This window comes from Dama dama, chromosome 10 (genome assembly GCF_033118175.1).
Source record: "Dama dama isolate Ldn47 chromosome 10, ASM3311817v1, whole genome shotgun sequence".
In the NCBI taxonomy this organism is placed as follows: domain Eukaryota; kingdom Metazoa; phylum Chordata; class Mammalia; order Artiodactyla; family Cervidae; genus Dama; species Dama dama.
This window is the reverse complement of record NC_083690.1, coordinates 28,966,431-28,987,487: the sequence shown is the minus strand read 5'-3', so window position 1 is coordinate 28,987,487 and position 21,057 is coordinate 28,966,431. Positions and strand designations below refer to the sequence as shown.

Below are 21,057 nucleotides of genomic sequence, written 5' to 3'. Positions count from 1 at the left end.
AGCAATGAGCCACAGAAATGCAGGTTCGATCCCTGGGTTGGGAAGACGCCCTGGAGAAGGAAATGGCAACCCACTCCAGTGTTCTTGCCTGGGAAATCCCATGGACAGCAGAGCCTGGCAGGCTATATAGTCCATAGCGTCCCAAGAGTCAGACGTGACTTGGCGACTAAACCATCACCACCACCAAGGACAGACAGGATTTAGATTTTATCATACTTACCATTTAATAAATGAGGCTGAGCTAGAAAGGTTAACAAAGTCTAGTCAAGAGTCTAGAATGTTAAACTGAGAAACTTTAAAGACCATCTACTTTCTTCTATACAATACAGAGAAAGACGCTGAAACTGCGACGCCACAGTCTGCTCCACCAAGACGCAGCAAGCGGCAGGGCCAGCACAGAAGCCGGAACTTGGACCCGGTCCTGAGCGCCACCGAACTGTTTGAGGGTCTGAGCTAAACTCACCAGCATCGGCCTGTGGTCCTTCAATTCCAAGAGGAGTAGGCAAAAAGAAATATCTACTTTTTCCCTTGTATTGATTCAGTAAGTTTAAAAATTTTTATACTACAAAGACAATAGCACAGCTGTGTTACTAAAATGAACATATTTTAGGGAGGCTACCTAACATATGTGTCAGCAACTTCCCTTTCCCTGGGGAAGTGTTCCCCATATGTAAATCTCTAAATCTACAGGTTGCCATGTTTGTATATGTGCAGCCCCCCTCCCCCCAACTTCAGAGTCACAGTTGACTGAACCAGAGGTGGATACATGACCCAAAATGAAGTTCTGGAAATGAGACTCAGTCTGGATTGCTCTTTTGAATGATGGAGAAGTTGAGGCAGGACCACCTTCTAACAAGCAGTCTGAGTAACAGGATAATCAGTCTGCAGACTGAAATAAATACGCAACAAGAAGCAGAGAAAAGTGGTAGAAGAAAAATACTCTTTAGGTCCTGAGGGGCTTCCATTTCTCAGTTCTAACCCTTTGCTAAGGTTTGCCTGCTTGCCTACCTTCAGATTCTGAAACACACCCCTTGATCCCTGACTGCTTTTTCCTTTTGCCAACTCCAGTACAGCCTATTTGCACCCAAAGACTTGCCCAATACTATGCTAGAGCTCAAAAAATGTAACTGGGAAGACTACTTCACATACACTAAGGGCTCAACAGGTTAACATGAAAATAACAATAACAGCTATGAGTCTATGAAGACCAGCTTGATGTATACATGAGAACATGGAGATCGGTCAAGTATGCACTCAAATCTCAGCTCTGCAATGTGACTTTGGACAAATTAATATTTCTGAAACTTCTAATCCTACCCCTCTATCCAACTTCTGTTCCTACCATGCTCTACCTTTTCACAAATCTAAGCCTCATAGGTCCTGTGCCCCTGTGACATTCACTCTGTTGTGAACCTGTGATTATGCTACCTCAGGTGGCCAAAAAAAAAAAAATTTCCAGATAATTAAGATTACTAATCAGTTGACCTTAAAATAGAGATTATCCTGATTTTCCAGGCAGACCTAATATAAGCACATGAACCCCAAACGCAGAAGAGAACAGGAACCCAGAAGAGTTGAAACAATCATGAAAAACAATGTAGGAGGATGTACGTTACCAATTTAAAAACTTACTACAAATCCATGATAATCAAAACAGCATGGAACTGGCACAAGGACAGACATGTGGATCAATAGGATAGAACTGTGAGTCCAGAAATAAACCCACCAAACTATGGTCACAACTATCAAATGGAAGAGTCTTCAACAAATGATGCTGAGACACCACGCATATAGAATGAGGTCACACCTTTGCCTTATACCATACACAGAAATTAAAAATTGATTAAAGAGCTAAATGCAGGGACTACCTCAGTGGTCCAGTAGCTGAGACTCTGTGCTCCCAACGCAGGGGGCCCAGGTTCAATCCCCAGCCAGGGAATTAGATCCCGTGTGCCACAAATAAGAGTTGGCATGTACAACTAAAGATCCCACAACAGAGACTGCAGACCCCACGTGCCACAATTACGAACCAGTACAGCCAAAATAAAGAAATAAACGAATAAATATATTTTTTAAAAAGAACTAAATGCAAAAACTAAAACTATAAAAACTCTTGGGAAAAAGGACAGGTAAAATTTCATGATTTTAAATTTGCCAAAGATTCTTAGATGACACCAAAAGCATAAACAAAAGAAAAGACAGACAAATTGTACCTCATGAGAACTAAATGGTCCCAGGAACCCCATCAAAAGAGTGAAAAGACAACCCACAGAATGGGAGAAAATATTTGCAAATCATGAATCTGATAAAGAATGTGTATCCAGAATATATAAGGAACTGTTACAACTCAATATTTTAAAAGATAAATATTCCAGTTATCAAAATGGGTAAAAGATCTGAAGACACTTCTCCAAGGAAGATATACCAATGGTCAATAAGCACATTAAATGACTTCTGACATCATCAGTCATTAGGAAAATGAAAAACCACTTCACACCAATTAGATGGCCAGTATTAAAAAGTGAGATAATAACAAATGTTGACAAACATGTGGAGAAACTGAAACATTCATACACTGCTGATGGGAATGTAAAATGGTGCAGCTGCTTTTGGAAACCATCTGACAGTTTCTCAAAAGATTTTAATTAGAGTTACTGAGCAATTCCACTCCAAGGTATATGCCCAAGAGAAATGAAAACATATGTCCACATAAAAATGTGTAAATGAATGTTTGTATCAGCAATTCCCATAACAGTCTAATGATGTTGAAAACAACCCAAATGTCCACCAAATGATAAATCGACAAAATGTAGTATATTCACACAATGAAGTATCAATATTATTCAGTCATAAAGAGGAATTAAGTACTGACACATGCCACAACAGGACTAACCGTGAAAACATTTGCTAACTGAAAGAAGCCAGTCATAAAAAGACAACACATTATATGATCCCATTTGTATGAATGTTCAGAACAGGGAAGTCTAGAGAGAAAGCAGAATAATGGTAGCTTTAGAACTCAGGGGGAGAGAGAGAATGAAATAAGGAGATAGCTAAAGGGCATGGAGTTTCTTTCTGAGGTGACGAAAATGTTCTAAAGTTGGTGTGGTCAAGGCTGCTTTTGAATCGTGCTCTTTAAATGGGTGAATCCTATGGTATGTGAACTATATTTCAAGAAAATTGTTTTTAAAATATAAAGCAAAAGAGGACAGAGAAGTCAAAGAGAGTCAAAGAACCCTTGTTGACTTTGAAGGTAGAGAAAAATGTAAGAAACGTGGGTGGCTTCTAGAAGCTGAGAATGACCCCTGGCTGACAACCATCAAGGAAATGACAAACTCAGTCATAAAACTTTATTGAACTCAATTCTACCAACATTTGAGTATGCCTAGAGGCAGATTCTCCCCATAACCTCCAGAGAAAAGCCCAGATCAGATGACATCTTAACTTTGATCTCTTGAGAGCCTTCACAGAGCACCAGCTGAGCCGGCCAGGAGTTCTGACTTACAGAACTTTGGGTGCTGTTTTAAGCTGCTGAGTTTGTGGTAATTCATTATGGCAACAACAGAAAGCTAATATAGGACTCCTTTCAAGTTCTCTCTTCTGGGAACCTTTGCAAGTGTGTTCTAATGCCTAGAAGCTGTGACTCTGTTCATAAGGTAATTTCCCTCTCATCAGTTAGGTCTCAGCTTTCGCTCTTTCTAAAGTAGTACCTACCCCAACCAACCCAAGCCTCACCTCCACTCTGGGCCCACAATTATTTCTCCACATCCTGTTTCTAACAAGGGAGGGTAAGGAAAGGTATGCAGGAAGAGTTAACCAAGCAGGCCTGAGTTGCTCAAATCATGCATGTTCTCATTTTCAGAAGGGCCTGCTTGTGTGGCTGACTCTTGGCCAGCTCCTGGGAACTGAAGTCTTAAGAGTGCCCTTACAGACTAACTGATAAGGGTGTTCTGTATGCTGTAGTCTTGATCCACATTGTACCAACCTGTCTAAACAGTCTGTGCAGACTCTACACTGTATGGTTTGTACTATGCGAGGTACGGTGAATACTGCTTTCCTTCTGGGGGTCAGTCATAAAGGTGCCTGTGCCTATGTGACCAGCCTCCGATAAAAACCCTGGAATCTTAGTCTTAAACAAACTTCCCCAACAGAAAATTTCACACCTGGCACTAGAGTTTACTGCTGAGGGATTAAAAATATTCTGTCAACTCCACTGGGAGATGACTTTTGGAAGCTCATGTCTGGTATCCTCCAAATTCTGCTCACTGCACTGTTTTCCTTCATCGATCCTGGTTCACTGTATCCTTTCACTGTAATAAAACAACCAGCAATACAGGAGTTCTTCAAGTCCTTCTGTGAATTACAAGACCTGGGGAGCAGTCCTGGGGTCTACCCATAAGGATGTGATTACAAAGAGGTAGCATAAGGGAGCTGTCAGTGGTAATAGTTCAGTATCTTGACAATGGTGGTGGTTACAGGAATCTACATGTGATAAAATGGCACAGAACTATAATACACATTGAAACATGTCAACTTACTACAACTGTACTACAGCTAGCCTTGTAAGACACAACCATTGGGGCAAACTAGGTGAAAAGAATACAGGACCTCTCCAGGTAATTTTTGCAACTTCCTGCTAATCTATAATTTCAAATTAAAATATTTTTTTTAAAAAAATTCCACTTAAAATCTATTAAATAAAAACACCTATGACTGAACAGGGAAGCCTGGCATGGTGCAGTCCGTGGGGTCACAAAGAGTTGGACACGACTGGGCGACTGAACAACAACATGATTGAACCAATGTGTTCCAGACAGTTGTGCATATAGCACTCAGATCACTTCTGTTCCTAAGTATGAAAAACAAAGCAAGCAAGTGAGACACCAAAAAGAAAGTACATCCCATGATCCCAAGGTTATGCAGCAGTAACAAAGCTGTTCTGGTGGGCAAAGAAGGTACGGTCAGCACACCCAAGTTAGACATCAGAGCTACAGAGACACCATACCCTCTTCAACTAGGGAGAAACACAGGGGATCAACTCTGAGACTCAATTCGGTTTTTCCTGGGCAGAAAGACCTATCCCTCGCCAGATGGGCCACAACCCAGAGGTGAGCGACCATCAGTACTGCACCCAGGAGGGAGGTCAGCGGGACCACACCCAGTTCCGGTTCGAGCTCTGCACGCCAACAAGTAGACTTTTACTGAGCAACCTGGGCAGAGAAAACGCGTAATTCAACTGACCTACTCATAGCAGGGAGGATGGAGTAAGAATGAGCTCTACTGCTGAGACAGCCGAGACTGCTGTGAGTTCTGCCGCAGGGCTAGGATTCAATCTGGACTGAGGCACCCTGAAAAGGGTCAGAGGTATGCAAAGTCCACAGAGTTGTGTCTGTTCTTCCTTAAGGCTCTGCAAGCAAACCAGGTTCATTTCGTAAAACCAAACCAAAAAATACTCTAGATCTGAGCAGCTTCCCACTATCTTCCTTGTGAGAGGCTGCTTCCTTTTCTTAGGTTCAATGTCATGTCCTCACAGATTATTCCTCTGGGCAATACAACTGGGATTTACAGAAAACATCCAATCAACTCTACTAAAACAATAAACTATCCTTGAACCTCAGGTAAGAAACAGAATTTAAAGTTAAGATTTTTCCCTTAAATTTGTTTTTTTTTTCTAGTTATAAAAGTAAAAGATGGTTACTCTAAAAAACCTGAGATACATACACCCATAGAAAATAAAGAAAACATTACTCCCAGTCACTATGTCCTCATAGCGCTTTCTCTACTCATCATGACCTCGTTTATTTATTCAACAATATACTGATTTATACTACATGACAGACACTTAGGATACAAATATAAGTAAAAATAATGTTTCAGTCCTCATAGCACTTACTGTCTAGAAAATGTGACTATATACCTAGAAGCCCTGAAAGAAGAAATTAAAACACTATGAACATTGAGGAGTTAATTTTAAAATTACTAAATTTCATAAAAGAATTATTTATATGAAAAAACTACATATGTGAAATCTATGAAACTCTTATAATAACCTAACTACAAATTAGAAAATACAAATAGAGGATCTCATTCCCAATAGTATCAAAATGTAAAAACATCTAGGAACTATTTTAATAAGGAAATTAGGGACTTTCCCTGGTTAAGACTCTGTACTTTCACCATGTATGTGGGGGGGTGGCGGAGGGGGGCGGGGAGTCAATCCCTGGTTGAGGAACTAACATTCTGCATGCCACACGGCTTGGTAAAAAAAAAAAAAAAAATATATATATATATATGTAATAAAAATAATTATTCATCTGCATAAAAACACTGAGATATAAAGAAGGCTTAAGTAGTTGGCAAGACATACCAAGACACAGTATGAGAAAATTAAATATTTTATAAATGAGCAAATGTTTTCAAATTTTTAAGTTTTTGATAAATAACAATAAAATTCCAAAAGACTCTTTTGAACTTGACAAAATTATTCCATATTTGGGGACTTCCCTGGTGGTCCAGCAGTTAGGACTCCACGTTTCCACTGTCCACTGCCCGGGGTGAGAGACAAATCCTGGCCAGGGAACTAAGATTCTACATACCAAATAACACAGTCAAAAAAAAATTCCACGTTTTATCAGCAATAATACATAGGCAAGAATTTAAAAAAATATTCTAAATTAATTTAATTTACTGAACTTTAATTTTCTGCAAACTAGTTAAAATATGTGAACGTAGCAACAGAACTAGCAAGTCACTATAGCTGACCCCCAAATTAATTGCTAATACATAAAATAATTTACTGCTAATATAACAATATTTAATATATTCTGTGCCTCTAATATAATAATTAGAGGAAGGAGAAGGGAAGAATGTTCAATAAACAATGTTGGAATTACTGGTCAGCAATCTACTACCCCCCAAAGTTAACTACAGGTAACATAAAGCGTTAAAAGTTCTTTAAAGACAAGTGAAAAAATAGAAAGAACTAAAATTAAGTATTTATGAAACTTCTAATGATGTGAGGGCTATCTAAGCTTACAAGCTGCAGGAGAAATCAGAAAGGAAACAGATTTGAATAACTAAACTGAAACATCTACCTAGTTTTTAAAAGGCCCCATCTTAGAACCAAAATACAAAGGCAAATAAGAGACTGGGAAGACTATTTTAAGTAAAGAGGACAAGAGAGTATTTCATCATATTTAGGAATTATACTAATAAAATTTATAAATCTAAGGATTTGAGCAGACCATTTGCAAAATGGAAATAGCTTCCTAGGAACAGACATGGAATGTCAAAGGGTGTATGCCTTGTAAACTTTGATTTATATCCCCAAACTGGTCTTACAAAAAGGTCTTACCTATTTACCTTCCCACCTACAATGATCTACTTTGACAAAAACTCATAAAAACTGCATTATTAGTCTTTAATCATTGCCAATCTGAAAGGCAAAAAAGGAGAAGCATTTTTTGGTTTAACACATATGTCCTTAAATTAACCATCTTTATAGATACTTATTGGTCATTAGCATGCTTTCTCTGAAGAATTAAACTTTCCAAAAAAAAAAAAAAAAGAATTAAACTGTTCCTGTTCTTTGCTCATTTTCTCTTTTCTTTTAACAGGTGCTCTTTTTATGTCATCTTTTAGTCCTTGACTTTACATGTTATGAAGATACTATAAGTTTAATCAAAGACTGTATACATGTTTCACTGACTTTCATAGCATGAAATACATTGCCTCCAAAATGAATGTGAATGTCACACAGAGAATTAGTGGAAGAGTTCCAATGTTAAATAAAACAAGACAAAGTATCCAAACACTAGTGTGACCAAATAATTTCAAACAATAATCAACCCTGTGGAGCATAACGTACAGTTTCTGTTGCTGGAATGAGCAGAGCCAGCAGAGCAGCATTCTTAAGGAATGAATTCCAGGCGACAACCTTCTCTTGTATTGTCACACCCTCGTCAGTGAAGTGAAATTTTCACTCCAATCTGAGTGTGCCATTCCCGAGGCCAGCAACTCAAAATTACACGCAAAATAACCGGGTTGCTCAAGTCTACTTCTAACAGGCTCTATCCCTTCTTCCACAGAAACAGCCATCTCTCAACTAGTCAATAACACAAAGTAACAGCAAACCACAATATATAAAGGTGGCTTCAGGGATTAAAGGGTTTTGGTTTTGCAAAGTTATATCTTAGTTTTAGCTTTGCTGCAGCCATTTCATCCTTTGCCAGTTGCTATCACTGGGCTAGACATACATGTATCTATGAGATAAGTACAAAAAACAACTGCCTGGAATGAAATGTATTTATTCAGACTTGTTAGAGGGCTCAATCAAATAAATATTTGTATTATATTCTAAGCTTGTGAGAAAAATGCGTCGTTGTGTAACAATAAATTAAATTGCAGAAACTTTCAAAAGCTGCTAAAACCATTCCACCTGCTGTGGGTTGAACTATGACCTCCCAAAAGATAGGCTGGACCCCAATAATGTGAATGCTGACTAGATTTGGAAACAATGACTTTGCAGATGTAGTTAACATGAAGTCATACTGTATTAGTTCAGTTCAGTTCAGTCATTCAGTCAGTTCTGACTCTTTGCAACCCCAAGAACCGGAGCATGCCAGGCCTCCCTGTCCATCACCAACTCCCAGAGTCCACCCAAACCCATGTCCATTGTGTCAGTGATGCCATCCAACCATCTCATTCTCTGTCGTCCCCTTCTCCTCCTGCCCTCATCTTTCCCAGCATCAAGGTCTTCTCAAATGAGTCAGCTCTTCACATCAGGTGGCCAAAGTATTGGAGTTTCAGCTTCAGCATCAGTCCCTCCAATGAACACCCAGGACTGATCTCCCTTAGGATGGACTGGTTGGATCTTCTTGCTGTCCAAGGGACTCTCAAGAGTGTTCTCCAACACCACTGTTCAAAAGTATCAATTCTTTGGCGCTCAGCTTTCTTTATAGCCCAACTAACTCTCACATCCAAACATGACTGCTGGAAAAACCATAGGCTTGACTAGACGGACCTTTGCTGGAAAAGTAATGTCTCTGCTCTTTAATATGCTGTCTAGGTTGGTCATAACTTTCCTTCCAAGGAGCAAGTGTCTTTTAATTTCATGGCTGCAATTACCATCCGCAGTGATTTTGGAGTCCACAAAAATAAAGTCTGTCACCGTTTCCAATGTTTCCCCATCTATTTGCCATGAAGTGATGGGACTGGATTAGAGTGGGCCCTAAATCCAATGGCTGGTATCCTTATAGAAGGTCCTGGGAGAGACAGAAACACGCAGAGGCCACATGGCCACAGAGGCAGAGATTGGAAGAACATAGTAAACTTCAAGGCCTGCAGCAACCATCTTCCCTACAGCCTTCGGAGAGAGCATGGCCCTTGCTTTTAGACATCTAGACTACAGAACTACAAAAAAAAAAAATTAATTTCTGTTGTTTTAAGCACCTGATTTGTGGTAATTTGTTACAGCAGTCCTGTAAACCAATTAGAACTGTTGTGAATTCCAGAAATAATTGAAAGAAATGCATCTTTCACTAGTTGATATAGACCTGTGGATCCACAGCATCACTTCCTCTTTACAAATAGGTTGATCATACATCCCAGTTAATGAGAACAGTCCTGGCATAAAAGCATCCCTTTGGTTCTCAAAAGTGACCTGTTTTCAATAATAAGGTACACAGTCATCCTATTCACGAACAAGTCTAGAATACCCTTCTATTCATCGGCCTTCAAATCCCACCCTATTTCAAATAATGTCTGACTCCCCTTTCCCCACTGACAGAATAATTCCATCTTGCTGGCTCCTATAGCATTTTTTAAAGATTTATTTACTTATTAATCTGACTGTATCAGATTTCAGGTGCGGCACATGGGGTCTTCACCGCAGGCTATTCTGCTGTGGCACAAGGACGCTTCTGTTGCGGTGCACCAGCTCCGTCGTTCTGCGGCGGCATGTAGGGTCTTAGTTCCCTGACCAAGGGTCAAACCCATGTCCCCAGCACTGCAAACCAGATTCCCAACCAGAGGAGTCCCCCTAGAGCATTTCATAACTACAGCTATTACAACACTCATGTTCTAGTACAATTCCTTGCTAACTTGTCCGTTCCATGTGTGTAGACAACACAGCACCAGGAACAGAGTGAGTACTCAATAGGTATCTTCTAGATTTATTCAATGATATATTCACAAGACTCACAAAGTACCCGCTTAGAGAGTTTTCTTTCCCTTTTGTTCCTTGTGAAAAATTAAAAAAAAAAAAAAAGAAAATCTCAACTAAAATGGGTATCAGGAAGGCCTGTAAAGGGAGCTGTCACCTGCTACTACTACCCTCATCATCCTCGTCATCAATTACCTCAGACAGGAAGCATCAGTCACCCTGCCGGAAAGACGTCAGTTACTGACTGCAACAGGAAGAGAGTACCCTGCACTCCCAAACAGGAAGTGCACTACTTTATTACGTCAGCAAGAGAAAGACTTCCTTCTTTCCCAGCAGCCGGCCTAGCCAAAAGAAAATGCTGTAGCTCAACCAATGAGAAGCTAGGGTCACCTGAGCTTTTACTTTCCTCCAATGACCTTTCATTTTTCCTTGCTAATGATGACTTCCTTTCCTGTCCCCCCTCACCACAGAAGCCTTCCATGTTGTGTAACCTCTCAAAGTATCTCTTTGCCGACGAGATGCTGCCTGATTCATGAATCATTTGATAAAGCCAATTAGATCTTCATTTACTCAACTAAATTTTGGTTTTAACACCCCTATATACTCTCTAGCGTTCAACTGTAGAGGGTAGGAGAAACTTAAACAGCCAAACAACTTATAAGGCAGTGGTTCTCATATTTTAGCATGCATAAGTATCACTTGGAAGACTTGTTACAACATGGATTCAGGTGGTCTGGGGGGTAGGGAGGGCCTGAGAATTTGCATTCTTAACAAGTTTCCAGGTGATGTGGCTAGGAGCTCCTTGAGAACCACTGCTCTAAATGAAAGTAACTTTCCCTGATGGCTCAGACAAGAAAGAATCTGCCTGCACTGTGGGAGACCCAGGTTTGATCTCTGGGTTGGGAGGATCCCCCGGAGAAAGGAATGGCTACCTGCTCCAGTATTCTTGCCTGGAGAATTCCATGGACAGAGCCTGGCTATAAAGCAAGCACCACAATTACAAAAAGATTAATTTCTTCTTATAACTTCATTCCTCGCGGGAAACTCTCTTTTCTGAATATGACAAAGTAGCTTGTGGCATACCGACACTGCTACTGAGAATTAGGAAAGTCAGCAACATTTTAAAAACCAATGTTTAAATGCATCAGAAAGCAGCTGAAACAACCAAGACTAGAAGGCTCTAGATTCTGGAAAAAGAGAGGAACTGTAGAGAATCCAAATGACTTACTGCTGATTCTGGGGCAAAAAGCTGAGAATCAAGACTTTCCTTCTGCAGAGGAACCATGAGAGCTTTTGGAAGAGATGAAAAGCAAGACTCCACAGGTCAAGATCCCAGTCAAAGAGGAGAGCTGAAGAACCAGGCCTGACAAAAGGCTGGCCTTCTCCTGAAGACATTTACCAAATTCTGCAGTTGCACAAAAAGGGCTTCAAAACAAAACTAAAAGCCTCTGAAAATCAAGAGTAGAGTTTTCAACAATCTCACTGCTCTCAGCAAAGATTAGAGCAGAGAAGCTACCAGGAGGAGGGATCCCTGTGAATTTATGAGAGTATCAGCTGGAAGCCCTGGATGGCTGGCTACTTGCTAGCATTAAAGGCAAACAGCATTAAAGACAAACTAGAGAGAATCCCTGCCATACCAAACCAGCAACACAACCTCAACCACTAACTCAGTCCCTAACAGGATTAGGTGATGAGCCCCTACACTACCTGACTAGCAAAAAGGAGGAGTGATTTCCTCTCTGAAAAAGAGCAGCAGCATCTGGAACTTCATTTTATTCATAACGCTCAGCATTCTTATAACTGAAAACCAAAAAGAAAGAACAGAAACAGATGTTCACATAATCTAGACACTGAAGTTAACGGGAAGACTTTTAAATAACGATGGCTATTTAAATTTCCTATTTTAAATAACAGGGGAAGAAAGAGGACAGAACATATAAAAAGATGAAGAATTTCAACTGAGAACTGGAATCTGTAAGAATCAAGTTGAAATTTTAGATCTGAAAAGTATATTAACTAAAACTAAGAATTCAAAGGGCAGATTTAAGCGCAGATCAAGGACTTCCCTGGCGGTCCAGTGGTTAAGACTCCACACTTACACTGCAGGGGACATGGGTTCAATCCCTGGTGGGGGAACAAAGATCCTCCACACCACATGGTATGGCCAAAAAAAAAGAAAAAGGAGCAGGTCTGGGGGCACTGTGAACAAGTCTACCAGATGTGTAACCAGAGTTTCAAAAGGAGAGGAGACAGGAAACAGGGCAGAAGTAGTACAAAGAGGAAAGAACGAAAAATTCCAAATGTAGTAACAATTACACTAATAGACTAACGATTCTAATTCAAAGACTAAAATTGTCAGACTAAAGAAATAAAAAACTAAATCTAACTTCATGATGCTTTTCTAGGACAAAGAAGGTTGGAACATATAAGGATGGAAAAAAGATACAGCATGCAACATTCATCAAGAGAAAGCAAAGAAAGCTATACTGGTATCAAAGCAGACATTAAGGCAAAAAGCACTACTAATGATTTCAGGATAACAGTGTCAACCCACCAAGAAAATTCTTTTTCTTTTTTTAAAGAAAATTCTAATGTGAGCCAAGTGGTTAGAAATTAGTCATCACTGGGAGCTAAGAAGAACACACTGGCTGAAACCAATTTTGTTTAGGAAACCTATGACAGCTCAAAGGACAGAACTACAAAGTAACATGGAGTTTAAATACCAGTCTTCTTTGCAGTACAATAAAACCCACATATGTACCTTACGGTGAGCTCTGAAATGCTTACACAAAATATTAAAACTTTAACATCACAAAATATCAGGTAGACAGTTGAAGACCACACACACACACACACACACACACACTGAAAAGGCAAGTACTGAAAAGGTAAAAATAATTCTTTAGGGCAACAGCCTACAACCTCTCACGGGTAACATCAGCAACAAAATGTGCCTGCAATCTGTCCTCAAGCACATGTAAGAATAAAAGTAGGCTCCTGAAATGAACTTACTTACAAAACAGAAATAATCACAGCTGTAGAAAACAAACTTCCTGTTAGCGGGGGTGGGGGGGAGAGGAGACGGATGAACTGGGAGACTGGGACCGACATACACGCATATCACGAAGCGTTAACTAGTAAGGACCTGCTTACAGCACAGGGGACCCCATGCAGTACTCTGTAATGGCCTACACGGGAAAGAAAACTGAAAACCGATTCACTTTGCTGTACACTTGAAACTAACACAGACTGTAAATCAACTCTATGTCAACAAAAGATGAGATAAAGGGGCTTCCCTGGTGGTCCAGCAGTGAAGAACCCCGCCTGCCAACACAAGGGACTCGGATTGGACCCCCGGCCCGGGCAGACCCCACATGCCGCAGGGCAGGTAAGCCTGGGCCCCACAACTGCTGAAGCCCAAGAGCCTCTAGCCTGCGCTCTGCGACAGCAGCAGCCCCGGCGAGGAAGCCCAAGCCCACGACCGGAGCAGCCCCCACTCCCCACGACTCCAGAATGCCCACCGCAGCAGTGAAGACCCAGCACAGCCATAAATAAACAAATAAAATTTTTAAAAAATAAAATGAAAGTAGGCTTTGGGAGAAAGTGGTGTCTCCATACAGTGGACATTCAATGGACTTAAATATTGAATTTCAATATTGTCTCTCATCAGACATTCCATTTCCTGGAGCAGGTGTCCTGTAAACATCACATGATGTTCTGTAAAGGTATCAGCAGCTAGCATACGGTATGAAAATACTTTGCCCCCTGATTATTGCTTATAAATGACATTTAAAATGTGTCCATTCACAACTATACAACATTTGAAACTCCAGACAAATGAAATCTACACACTTATCACACTACTGTCCCAACCACAAAGGCTAATTAATTTCTATAAATAAAAAAGTAATCTAATTCACTAAGTAAAAGCCAAGCATATTACTTCCCAAGACATTAATTATAATGGATTTTGGACACTGTTTCATCAGCCTACTTTTTTTGTTGTTGTTTTCACAATTTTTATATTCTTCTTATAATATCCTATTCAAAACTTAGGTGACTAGCCCAACTAATTTTTCAGGAACCTATTTAACTACAATGACAAAAGCACTATGGAAATGCAATTAAGGAAACACCACCTTACATAACTATATTTAGACAAGGACAGTTCCACCCATTGTTTACTAATAAGGATGAATAAGGATGTTCTCTACTCTTGAGTTCCGTAGGCTAGGTCACAATTTACAATATCCTGGAGGAACTAGATTACAATACTTCAAAATAAAATGATGTGAAATTAAACTGGAATAGTCTCATATGAAAACTCACAATAAATAATGGTTTACTTATCTGTACAACTCTAAAATGCAATACAATTCCTAATAAAACACAAAAGGAGATTAATAACGCATACACCTCACAGTTATCACTATAAAAGTATAACCTCAATTTGTCCTAAATTATAGCAGTGGGATCACCAGCTAAAGTTTTACTCTAAAATATAAATATAGACCTCTCTTTCCAGAATGGCACACTATCTTTACAGCTATATCATCGTGGTTTTCCTGCTCTCAAGAGACAAATTTATAACAACAAAAAACAGTATAAGCATTTTAAATGTACACAAATGCATAAAATAATATTCCCATTTCTCTAATCCTGACAGATACCTAGAAGGCATATTTTTTCCCAGCTGTACAGACTATGGCCAAATGCCCTGAACTTGTAGCTCTCAGCTCATTTTCTGGATGGAAAGTTCAGAATGGTTCAAAGCCCTTTTGCAAGGATGGGTTATAATACTTGCCAATGTGTTTACCTCTATTGAGTGTATTGTGTAGCCCTACCTGTCGGCCCAGACAAGCCCACCTCAAGTATTATAGTAGAAAGTCATAGGTGTGGACCACTGAGTCTGTCAGATTACTGAAGTTAAATTTTACCTAAGTTTAAATCTCCATCACTTCTTGTATGACCTGGAACAAGTTACTGCTCTGAACCACATTTCTTTATATTTTTCCTTTAAGAAAAGGAATAAAGGAGAAGGACAATACTGTGACAATGCATGTAAAGAGCTTATTATTAGCACATGCCTGGCTCATGCTAGCACTTGATAAGTTTGAACTAATTACTTAAAAGGTCAACTTTTTAGCTTGAGGAAAAGGCAGATATATTAATTTACTGGACACTACACCTAGGATGAGCCGAGTGGATTCCGTCCCTTCTTAAATATAAATTATATGCCTGGACTTTACAACCCAATGCTCTCTGTGTTGAAGCTAACACCCCAAACCTACTTCCAGCAATGAGTCTTGGTACTCATTGGTATTTCCTCAGTTTATCTACATGTGGAGGCAAGGTAACTTTTATTTAAATATTTATCCTTGGCAGTGTCCTCCATTTTCATACCCTCCATGATAAAGCACACCTGATAAAAATATGGCTCTGTGATTAACCAACAACAAAAAATAGATGTACTCAAAGAACTTGTCAGGAAGCACAAACCCAAACCTCACTGCTAATAAATTAATAAAAGAAAGCTCCACGGAGAAACAAAACATTTACAAAAGGTAACCTGAAAACTGTGTCATCCCCATCTACACACCTAGATAATGTAAAACAGATCCTTAAATTACATCAGTCTCGGGAGCTGAACGCTTAATCCACATTTTTTTTTTTTGGCCAGCACCAGAACTGTTTTTATTAAATTATGTTTTGATCTTATGCCATTAACCTACACAATGAACCAATGAGGAATTTTACTAAAAAACAAAACACAGCCCTCTGAAATGCTACTTAAGGATGTAGTTGAGGAGTTTCTCAGAACAAGGAATCTTTGTGAATCCAAAGCAGAAGTTGGGTCTTATCTTATGGTCAGTGAACCATGTAACTGATTACATTTCTTTCTGAACTGGCTACTAAAAAGCAGTCAAATTTGGGGCCCTCTAACAAGGAAATGGCAACTCACTCCAGTACTCTTGCCTGGAAAATCCCATGGATGGAGGAGCGTGGTAGGCTACAGTCCATGGGGTCACAAAGAGTCGGACACGACTGAGCGACTTCACTTCAACAAATACTTAAGACTTCAGTCCAAGTACTTTGTGTACAGATCTCAATTCTGTTTCCACCTTCATTTTTCTCCCACAGTCCTGAACTCATTACCTTTTTCTGTTTCCAACAGTTAGCTGTACATATTTTTGTAAGTCATTATGAATCCTTTTCGGAACAAGGTGTGATATAAGCAAATGATATGCCCCACTTTATTTTATTTATTTATTTTTTTAATGGTTCTAAGAACTCTCTTAAGGGAAATGATTTTTATTTATTTTTTCATTTATTTTTATTAGTTGGAAGCTAATTACTTTACAATATTGTAGTGGTTTTTGCCATACATTGACATGAATCAGCCATGGAGTTACATGTGTTCCCCATCCCGATCCCCCCTTCCGCCTCCCTCTCCATCCCATCCCTCTGGGTCTTCCCAGGGCACCAGCCCTGAGCACTTGTCTCATGCATCCGACTTGGGCTGGTGATCTGCTTCACCCTTGATAGTATACTTGTTTCAATACTGTTCTTTCTGAACATCCCACCCTTGCCTTCTCCCACAGAGTCCAAAAGTCTGTTCTGTACATCTGTGTCTCTTTTTCTGTTTTGCATATAGGGTTATCGTTACCATCTTTCTAAATTCCATATATATGCGTTAGTATACTGTATTGGCCTTTATCTTTCTGGCTTACTTCACTCTGTATAATGGGCTCCAGTTTCATCCATCTCATTAGAACTGATTCAAATGAATTCTTTTTAATGGCTGAGTAATATTCCATTGTGTATATGTACCACAGCTTCCTTATCCATTTGTCTGCTGATGGGCATCTAGGTTGCTTCCATGTCCTGGCTATTATAAACAGTGCTGCAATAAACATTGGGGTGCACGTGTCTCTTTCAGATCTGGTTTCCTCGGTGTGTATACCCAGGAGTGGGACTGCTGGGTCATATTATGTCCCACTTTAAAAAAAAAAAGTAAAGCACAGAAGATATTTTCTTCCATTAATAAACATTTATGAGCTCAATTTCTAGAGGCATTATCTTTCTTGAGCTCCCAAAGAACAAAAGCAAGTGTTGTAACCAACGTTATATTTAAAGTTAGGAAAGTCTAACGACAGAGGAACTATCAAAATAAGACACTTTCATTATGTATTTTTAACTGGGGTGCACACAGAAATTTGCAAATATATCCCCTGTAAAAATCCCCCAAAAGTCATTTTTAAAATACAGATGAAATCACCACAAATGCAGGTGTATTTGCATATTTACTCCGAATGAGAACTGAACCAACTAGCTTCAAAAATTATTTATAAAATTTCTATCCGGCTCCTTCCGGGCTGCCCTCTGCCTAACACAGGGGATGCTGCCAACCATTCTGTACTGTGAAACAGCATGGAATTTACAGCCCTAAATGCTCTTGCTACATTCCTGCTTCAGGGATTTCAGAAATCTCATTACTGTCATTTGAAGAAAACAAAAAGCTTAAGACTCTTAGTGGGTAAAATTTTACTCTATCATGCACTCATACTTAACATTCTGATTATAACTTTAACTATAAATTTACCTAATTAATTGATTATAATTATAGTCCTTCACCCACCTAGTGACCATAAACAAGTGAGCTATGCTACCAGAGATGTAAAAAATGTTTTACTACATAATAAAAATTACGCTTCCTATCCCACCGATAGTAACTTCATCAACAACAGGAATCTCACGCGGTAACTTGAAAGCAGCACCATAAAGTACAGCATTTTCTTAAGGCATGTTGGGAGCTTTATCCAAATAACAGACAGACAAAATAAGAGCTACATGATAGTACGTGGGGAAAAGATGAGTCAACTATTACTGTTTTTCCTAAGTGTTTACTCAACAACAGTCTAGATTATTTCAAGGCATTTCAGTCAAACAAACAATATACATAATGTTTCCACAATTCTTTAGGACAAAAATGAACATTTAATATGACTTTCAAAATGCCTGGCCTCTGTTGTGAAACTTTTTTTTAGGGTCAGTGCTGGGTTAAGAAGCCACTTAATGGCATCTCTATTCTATGCCACAGAACAGACAAGTATGTTACACAGACATCTCCAGTATTTTAGGCATGGATCATCTCTGCTGGAGATGTCTACTTTGCAACCAACATAAACACATGTGCCAAAAGTGAAACTTGCATTGTCAAGACAGAAATTCTGCTTCTACCCAAAGACTGACAAAAGTAAAAACAAGATCTTAGTTCTTCTATTTGTAGCTATCTAAATAAGTACTGATTAATTTTTTTTCACTGAAAATCAACATCAGAAATCCATGATATCAAGTCCTCCTGGAACACTCGGTGAATGCCTGACTTGGATTGAGATGCAAAGAGATAAAAGCAGAATTCCTGTTTATAGAAGTTTACATAAAGCAAGGTCAGACACACTCAAACAATTAGTAAACGAACAGACAATTCAATTCAAACACTCAAAACACAAGCTAGTACAGAATCAAGCACGATCCTGATCAGCCTGTAAGACCGACAAAAAAATTCCATGTTAACCAGGCAAATAACCCGCCTCAAAATCCTTCCCTGGTTCTGTCACCGTCAGAGAAAAGGCCCAGGAAACTCTTGGGCCCAGGAAAAGGCCCTGCATCTCTGCTCCTCTCTCCTCTGCATTTTCTCCCTTTTAAAAAACCACCTCCAAAAAAATAAATAAAAATAAAAAACCACCTCCCGGGGAGTTACTCTCCTCTCCTCCTTTAGCTGCCCCACCCCCACATTCCCACTACCCTTAAAATTCTCACCCCACCTTGTCACTCTGAATATTACTCATTCTTCAGGACATTTCCGGAAATATTCCCAGGTACCTCCCTCCACACCCTGCAGTCCCTTGGGGCACCTGGGGTGTGGTTCCCCACCTCACCCCACCCCTACTCTTAGCTCACGCTGCTCACCACACACTATCTTCGCAGTCCCCCTCTCTTAAAGTAGCTAACTTCTATAGAGAGAAGAAAGTGAGTGCTTGGGAGGTCAATAAAAATTCAAATCCTGAACACTTCTTAATCTTCCACCTAAGAACCAGTAACTCTTAAAATTATCGTTATTTACCATTAAATGGATTAAATCAAAGAAAATCTTCGGGCATCTCTGGAAAGCTTTCTTGGTACAACTATTTTAATTAGTAACTTTAATTGACTTTTTTGGGTTTGCTCTGCCGTTTTAGATTTACAGAAAAAAAAGTTACAACTATTTTTACACACAAAACTCCCCAGATCCAAAAAACTACTTCCCAGGTGATGCTGTAAACTCATCCTGACAAATGTTCCTGACACCTAATCAATCTCACGGCAAAGCGAGGCCCGGCGCCCACTGACACATTTCCCAACCGCAGGGCTTGGTCACTGGCGCTGAGACATCACCAGCAGGCTCTGACCTACTCTCTCCCCCCTGCCAACTAAACTTCCGTGATGGGCATCTCCTCCCAGACAGTTCGGAAGCAGGGACTTCTGTTCCTAAAAGCCCAGGCCCACAACTTCGCCCTCAACCACCCGGCCAAAGTTAGGACCAGTCTTCAGTCCCCGCGCTGGAAGCATTCTCCCAGCTCCGGGACCTTTCCCTCCCCAACACCGACGCGGGTCCCCCAAGTACCTGGCGCCACTGCCAGGCCGGGCTGCGACGGGGTCCCCCAGGGGCCCAGGGCATGACCCCCCCGGCCGCCACCAGAGGTGTCCCTCGGCACTCGGCGACTGGATAGTGAGGAGGGACCCGGCCGGAGGGCAGCCATCCCGCGAAGGGGGGACGGTGGCAGAAGGCGGCCAAGAAACTAGACGCGCGTCGGTCTGCCGTCGAAGTTGGGCCGGGCCGCAGAGAACTTGGCGACGAGCTCCCGAAACCGGCAGTCCGAACACGGCAGAGGATGAAGGGGGCCGACGACTACCTGGGACCGGCAAGGGCCGCGCCGCCAGCCCCGGGGCTGAGACGGAGGGCAGCAGGAGATACCGGAGCGAGATGGCCCCAGCCGGGTGGACAGCCCGGACCAATGACCCAGCAACCCCCCGCCGGGACGGTGCCGCCGCCACGCCGCCCCGAGCCAAGAATCGCGCCGCCCTCGCCCCCAACCCGTCTGCCCCGTACCTCGCCTGCGGCTCCACCAGCGTCAGGTCAGCCGCTCTCCGCGCGTCGCTAGAGGAGGTGGCCGGTACTTGTCCACAACCCGCCCTCACGCCGGTCCTCCCTCTCGCAGCCCCGCCCCCAGCGCCGCGAACGCACGCCACGCACGCACGCACGTCACTTCCGGGGCCTCGGCGCTAGCAGGATTCCGCCCTGGGTGGAGATAGCCTGGATTTCTGCAGCCGCAAAGCCTAAAGGCGAGGGAAAGGAGACGGCTTCGACCCTGATCCTGGGGCGCTGATCTGAAGCGTTCGGGAGCCGGCGGAGAAGCCGGTGTTTCATTGTCTTTTTCTAGGAGTAGGCGGAGGACGATGCGGCCCCTCTGACACGGCCCCTCCCATTCTTAGCTTGGAATGGGAGGCGGCGGCTGCCAAGGCGCTCGGAGAGCAGTGTTTGGGCCCGTGGTTGGTTCCAGACCGCAGGAAATGAGGCTGCCTGAGAAACTCATGAATCCCACCGCTTCACCCGGATCTTAGGATTCTAAAAGTTCTTGAGTTAAAGGACCTTAACGAGAGTGGTTGATAGAGAAATCGGTTTTACAGCTGAGCCTGAGTTCCACGAGTTAAAAAGTTAGCCAGTGTCTCGTTATCAGTGGTCGAGTCATAAATGGAATCCAGTTCTCTGTGATTCCCATTTCAGGAATGTTGGAGACAGCAGCTGCCTCTGTATTCGGGATGCCATCTATGGCACAAAGTGCAGCCACGAC

The 21,057-nt window shown here is 41.2% G+C and overlaps 1 protein-coding gene across 4 annotated transcripts in view; it reads right to left on the bottom strand.

Annotated features, from left to right (window-relative positions):
- The window catches only part of RABGEF1 (RAB guanine nucleotide exchange factor 1), a 49,691-nt gene extending 29,266 nt beyond the window's left edge, over positions 1 to 20,425 (bottom strand). For 3 of the 4 annotated variants that reach the window (XM_061153350.1, XM_061153353.1, XM_061153354.1), the window contains exon 1: positions 20,316 to 20,425. The gene's annotated coding sequence lies outside the window, so the exon portion shown is untranslated. The remainder of the gene's footprint in view (positions 1 to 20,315) is intronic. The other variant, XM_061153351.1, reaches the window with a different exon arrangement.
- Positions 20,426 to 21,057: the final 632 nt, after the last annotated feature.